Below are 6,972 nucleotides of genomic sequence, written 5' to 3' on the forward strand. Positions count from 1 at the left end.
ACCGTGTTAGCCAGGTGACCAAAGTCAACATCAACTGTCAAAAGTCTTGTCCATAACATGTCCCCTTGATGCGATGTGATGAAAATGGCACTTTTCCTCTGCAATCTTCCTCCCCAAAAAACCATAACTACAGTTTAATCATGAGAGAAACATCAGACAAATTCCAACACAGGGGCACCCTATAAAATATCTGACCAGTACTCCTTAAAACATCAAGGTCATTAAAAACAAGAAAAACTTGAGAAAATGTCACCTCTTCAGCAAGTGGCACCTATGGAGACATGACAAATAAACGTCATATAGTATCCTGAATGGGATTTGGAACTGAAAAGAAAGGATATGAGGATAAAAGTCAAGAAAATCTGAATAAATGACAGACTTCAGTTAATAACGATGTATCATTCAGCCTGGCAAACATGGTGAAATCCTGTCTCTACTAAAAATGCAAAAATTAGCTGGGCATGGTGGTGTGCGCCTGTAATCCCAGCTACTCAGGAGGCTGAGGCAGGTTCAATCACTTGAACCGGGAGGTGGAGGTTGCAGTGAGCCAAGATCGCACAACTGCACTCTAGCCTGGATGACAGAGTGAGACTCTGTCTCAGAAAAAAAAAAAAAAAAATTTATCAATATTGGTTTATTAATTGTCACGAATATATCTAACTCGTGTAAGATTTTTATGATGGGGAAGTTTGTGTGTGTGGTGGTGGGGGGTAAATTATGAGAACTCTTTGTACGATCTCACTCAATTTTTCTGTAAATCTAAAACTGTTCTAAAGTAAAGTCTAATACTAATTTTAAAAAACATTCCATGGGCATTGTCTCATGCAATCATCTCAGGCAGCCCTGGCCAATTCTGGATGCCAGGGTCTGAAAAGTGGTGATCCATTTGCCCAAGAGATATCACTGTCCCTTTCTAACACTCGGCCATTATTAGCTCTAACAAAGGAGCCAGTGGCCTTGGGGTGTTCTTCTCAGCAGAGCCATAAAAGTGCTGTGATACAGACACTTTAGTCAATATCATTAATAGCTATTACAGAAAAGCCAATTGGGACTTGGATCTGTGGGAATCCATCTTTCTGCTCCCTTAGAGAATAAGAGGATGTGTCAGAGACTGCTGGCTGCCTACCCACATTCCTCTTCTTCTTGGGTTAGACAGCTCTATCCCATATTGCTGCGTGCAGCTGGGAAACCACAGTTCCTGGCCTCCTTTATAGGCAGGGGTGGCCAATGAGAGGTAAGTGGATGTCATTTGGGTGAGTTACGGGAATGTTCTTTAAAGAGGATAATTCAGCTGGGTGATACACCCTTTGGCCCTTGCCCTCTCTTTTTACTGCTGCCTGGAATACAGACGTAATGGCTGGAGCTGCAGCAACCACCTTGCAAACCATTTTGCAAAGACAAAAGTGGCTTTGAAACGGTGCAGTAGAAATATCAAGGCTCCCGATGAAGCTACCATACTAACTCTGGCTTGCTGACTTAAGGGTTTCCTTACAAGAGAGAAAAATAAAGTGAAAAATGAACCTTTGGTTTATGCCACAGTCATCTGGATTTCTTCATATATACCATCAAACATCATCATTACTGATCCAGGAGCAAGGAGCTGATTCAGAAACAGCGTAGTCTAAACTTTGGATGCAGTGGTTTGACCTGAAGATGAAGATGTAGTGTTGTGTGGGAACATTCTGGAGCTCATAATTTTGCAGGTGAGTTAGAAATAAATCAGCCACTGCACCACACAAAAGCCACTCACTGAAGCAGACCAAACACTCTGTCGAATCTACATCCTGAGTAGAAGCAGGCCAGAAGAGAGAAGATTCTCCCAGGCTGTGGTTAGGCAGCATGAGGACACATGGGCCAGGTACAAGATGAAAAAAGGATTGGGAGGCTGAGGCAGGTGGATCACAAGGTCAGGAGTTCGAGAACAGCCTGGTCAACATGGGCAAAACCCCCTCTCTACTTAAAAAATACAAAAAATTAGCCAGACATGGTGGCAGGTGCCTGTAATCCCAGCTACTTGGGAGGCTGAGGCAGGAGAATCCCTTGAACCCAGGAGGTGGAGGTTGCAGTGAGCCGAGATCATACCATTGCACTCCAGTCCAGGCAACAGTGGGAGACTCTGTCAGAAAGAAAGAAAGAAAGAAAGAAAGAAAGAAAGAAAGAAAGAAAGAAAGAAAGAAAGAAAGAAAGAAAGAAAGAAAGAAAGAAAGAAAGAAAGAAAGAAAGAAAGAAAGAAAGAAAGAAAGAAAGAAAGAAAGAAAGAGAGAAGGAAAGAGAGAAGGAAAGAGAGAAAGAAAGAAAGAAAAAAGAAAGAAGAAAGAAAGAAAGAAAGAAAGAAAGAAAGAAAGAAAGAAAGAGAGAAAAGTAAAGTAAAAAGGAAAGAACTTCTCAGTAGACAAGTCCCTGACAATTTCAGTGTCAGGAGAGGTGACATGGGGACGAAGAGCCCAGGTAGGGCCAGACTCCCTAGGGCCAATATACATTGAGTAGTTTGATGCTAGGCCTGTACTGCATTCTAAGATTGGAGCCACTGTCAGTAAATATAGCTCTCAATCTCCTTAGAAAGTAAGTGGAAACATGTGATATAATTTTCCCCAAGAGAGGCCAGGCACAGTGGCTCATGCCTGTAATCCCAGCACTTTGGGAGGCCTAGGTGGGCAGATCCCTTGAGGTCAGGAGTTTGAGACCAGCCTGGTCAATATGGTGAAACCTTATCTCTACTAAAAATACAAAAAAAGTAGCGGGGTGTGGTGATGCACACCTATTATCTCAGCTACTTGGGAGGCTGAGGCAGGAGAATCACTTGAACCTGGGAGGTGAAGGTTGCAGTGAACCAAGATCTCACCACTGCACTCCAGCCTGGATGACACAGTAAGATTCCATCTCAAAAAATATATAATAATAATAATAATAATAATTTTCCCCAAAAGAATGTGAGTAGATATCATAGGTAGTGGGGCTGTGCTTTTGTGGGAGTGAGTTTGCCTTGACCACACTCCCTTTCTCCTTCTGGGCTGGATGCAGACAACAGCCGGGCCTTAGGGGATAGTAGAGCCATAAGGGGGAAGGAATCTAAGTCCCTAAATATCTGCATGAAAGAGGCCCTCCTCGTTGACCTGAATACCAAACCAGGATTGTTTTGTTGAGCCCTTTCATGTCTGGAGTTATTTGTTACTGCAGTTGAGACTGCTCTAGCTAACACATCTTTTACATGTTGTGTTAGTTATCTATTTCTGCATAATAAATTCTCCCAAAATCCAGTGACTTAAAACAACAGCACTTATCAACTCATAGTCTCTGGGGGTCATCTCCTGAAGGCAGCCCTGGGGACTCCTTTGCTTCAGGGGCCCTCCCAGGCTGCAATTAAGACGTTGGGTACAGCTGGAGACATTTCAAAGCTCAACTGGGGGAAAATGCCTTTCCAAGATCCACGATAGTTGTGATGATTCAGTTGGCCTGACAGCCTCTGTTCTTTGCTGGTTGTTGGCCAGAGACCAGAGGCCTGAGTTCCTCACCATGTGGGCCTCTTCACAGGGCAGCTCATGACAGTACAGTTCCATCAAAGCACGTGAGCAAGGAGCACCCGGGAGAAGAGCTGGCCCGACGGAAATCAGTTTTGTGTAGCTGAATCTCAGAAGTGAAATCCCATACGTTTTTGCCATAATCTTTTTGCTAGAAGCAAGTTTCTCAGTTTGGCCCATCTTAAAAGGAGAGGATTATAGAGGGGTGTGGATAACAAGAGGCAGCAGTCGCTGGGAGCCATTTCCAAAGCAGGGCAGGATGACACGCCTGTAATCCCAGCACTTTGGGAGGCCAAGGTGGGCGGATTGCTTGAACTCAGGAGTTTGAGACCAGCCTGGACAACACAGTGAGGCCTTGTCTCTATAAAAAATACAAAAATCAGCCAGGTGTGGTGGCGTATGCCTGTGGTCCCAGCTACTCGGGACGCTGAGGTTGGAGGACCCCTTGAGTCCAGGGAGTCCAGGTTGCAGTGAACCATGATAGCACCACTGCAGTCCACCCTGGGTGACAGAGCAAGAGCATCTCAAAAAACAAACTCAAACAAACCAAAAACCCCACACTCTTTCATACACAGTAGTTAGTCTCACAAGAACCCTGTTTAGAAACAAGATTTAATCTAATTTGGAGAGGCCCATTTAAACAAGGAAACAGACCCAGAGATATTCGGTACCTTATCCCTGGTGACTCGGGTCATTGGCGGTAGGAGAATGTTCTGTGAGATGCTAGCACCTGTGGATTTGCACCACCACCGGTGATGCAGGCTGCCTCGTGCCTGTGGTGAGGCTGCCTGGAGGAGGAGTCGTAAAAGGACCTGCAGTATTCGAGTATGGAAGCAATGCTAAAAGAGGCTGCCCACCCACTGCAATGCCTGCGGCTGCCCAGGTTTCATGAGCTGCAGGGCTGGCCCCCAGTCTCAAAGAGCTGCAAGCTTAGGAGAAAATCATGAGTGTGTGAACGTGTGTGTGTGTAACAGAGAGAGGGAGAGGGAAAAGGAGTAAGAGAGAGGCAGAAAGGGACAGGAGAGATGAAAAGAGCTAGAGTACAGAGTGACAGGGAGAAATAAACAGGGCATTAGAAAAATAGAGACAAGAGAGAAATATTTACAGAGAAAGCCATAGAGGAAGGAAGGGAGGAGGGAAGGAAAGATAAAAGAGAAGGGAAAGAAGGATAAAAAGAAAGAAAGGGGAGAAGGAGGAAGAAAAGAAAGGAGGGAGGGAGGAAAGTAGAAAGGAAAGAGGGAAGAAAAATAAAGGAAGGAGGGAAGGAGAGAAGAAGGGAAGGAAGGAAGGGAGGAAGGAAGGAAGGAAGGAAAGGAGGGAGGGAGGGAGGGAGGGGAGGCACAGGGAGTGCCAATCTTGCAAGGGAGGCATGCAGGCTGGCTATCTCTGCACCTGCAGGCGCAGTGCCCCCGCTGGAAATCTGAGCTGCATTCTGATCTGAGCTGCATTCTGGTCGTGGCTTCCCTCTAATGTCCTACCACCTGTTGAAGGGAATGCAAATTTTAAGGTATACAACGGCAGCAAGCTGCGCAGCGGCCTGGACTGCTTGAGGCCGGGTGTGGCCTCAGTGAGCCGTGTGTTTGCAGCACCGCCAGACCCCCGGGAGGGAGACGCCCTGAGCAGGCATCTTCAGGTAGCGGCCACAGGCTCCTTGGACGTCCCGCGCGGGAGCTCAGTCGGGTAGCCGGGCCCTGAAGACCGATGCTCTGGCGCCCCCTGCTGGCGCCTGGCCTTGATTCCGCTGCTTCGTTTCCACTGAAATGAAGGCGAGCAGGAGGGTTGTGAGGCTTCAGTGATTTCTCCCTGGGGCGGAGCAGTAATAAGGGTGGGAATGAGGGGTGGTCAGAGGAGACCAGAGCTGGCCAACACGTTCACTTCTGTGCCCTGGCCTGTGCTGCGACGCATGGTACCAGCTCTGGGTTGGCCGTGTACCTCCAGGCATGTGGGGGCCTTCCAGAGGCAGGAGGATGGCTTGAAACCAGGAGTTCCAGATCAGCCTGGGCAACATAGAGAGACCCCATCTCAAAAAAAAAAAAAAAAAGAAAAAGAAAGAAAGAAAGAAAGAAAGAAAGAGAGAAAGAGAGAGAGAAAGAAAGAAAGAAAGAAAGAATTATCTGGACATGTTGGCCCACCTGTAATCCCAGCTACCTAGGAGGCTAAAGTGAAAAAATGCATCACTATAAAAAAAAATCTAGAGTTTAACACTATGAAATTTTATTAGTCTGTTCTCACACTGCTATAAAGATACTACGTAAGAGGCGGGAGGATCGCTTGAGCCCAGGAGTTCGAGGCAGCTGTGAGCTAGGATGGCGCCACTGCACTCCAGCCTGTGAGACAAACTGAGAACTTGTATCTTTGAAAAGAAAAACAAAAGGCCAGGAGCGGTGGCTCACGCCTGTAATCCCAGCACTTTGGGAGGTCAAGGCAGGCGGATCACGACGTCAGGAGATCGAGACCATCCTGGCTAACACAGTGAAACCCCGTCTCTACTAAAATACAAAAAAAGTTAGCTGGGCAAGGTGGCGGGTGCCTGTAGTCCCAGCTACATGGGAGGCTGAGGCAGGAGAATGGTGTGAACCCGGGAGGCAGAGCTTGCAGCCAGCCGAGATGGTGCCACTGCACTCCAGCCTGGGCGACAAAGCGAGACTCCGTCACAAAAAAATAAATAAATAAATAAGAAAAATAAACAAATAATGTATACTTTATTAGAACTAGATGTACTTTTGATTAATGCATTATATAGACTAAGTGATGGGTCTAATCGCTATAATTTCAAAATTGTATGAGCATCAATGTTGTTACAAGATTTCTACAGCACCTATAATTTGACAAAAAAAAATCTGTGATTTCTGTTGGTGACAAAAGGTCAGGTTCTTTTTTGTCTACAGTGGTTTGCTGTTTACATTAATAATTAAAGGAAATATTATCTTTCATTTAGAGGTAAAGGAAACAAAAGGGAATCATTTTCCCATCCAAGCTCACAGATTCCCTGAATCCTACACATGGAACCCTGATGAGTCCATGAACTTGTTAAGAAGCTGCAGAGGGCTGGGCACCATGGCTCATGCCTATAATCTCAGAGCTTTGGGAGATCAAGGTGGGAGGATCACACGAGGCCAGGAGTTCAAGACCAGCCTGGGCAACATAGTGAGACCTCATCTCTATTTTTATTTTTATTTTTATTTTTTGAGACTGAGTCTCGCTCTGTCATCCAGCCTGGAGTGCAGTAGTGTGACCTCGGCTCACTGCAGCCTCTGCCTCATGGGTTCAAACGATTCTTCTACCTCAGCCTCCTGAGTAGCTGGGATTACAGTTGTATACCACCCCGCCTGGCTAACTTTTGAATTTTTAGTAGAGATGAGGTTTCACCACGTTGGTCAGGCTGGTCTCAAACTCCTGACTTTGTGATCCGCCCACCTCGGCCTCCCAAAGTGCTGGGATTATAGGCATGAGC

The sequence above is a fragment of the Macaca fascicularis genome, chromosome 3 (genome assembly GCF_037993035.2).
Source record: "Macaca fascicularis isolate 582-1 chromosome 3, T2T-MFA8v1.1".
Taxonomy (NCBI): domain Eukaryota; kingdom Metazoa; phylum Chordata; class Mammalia; order Primates; family Cercopithecidae; genus Macaca; species Macaca fascicularis.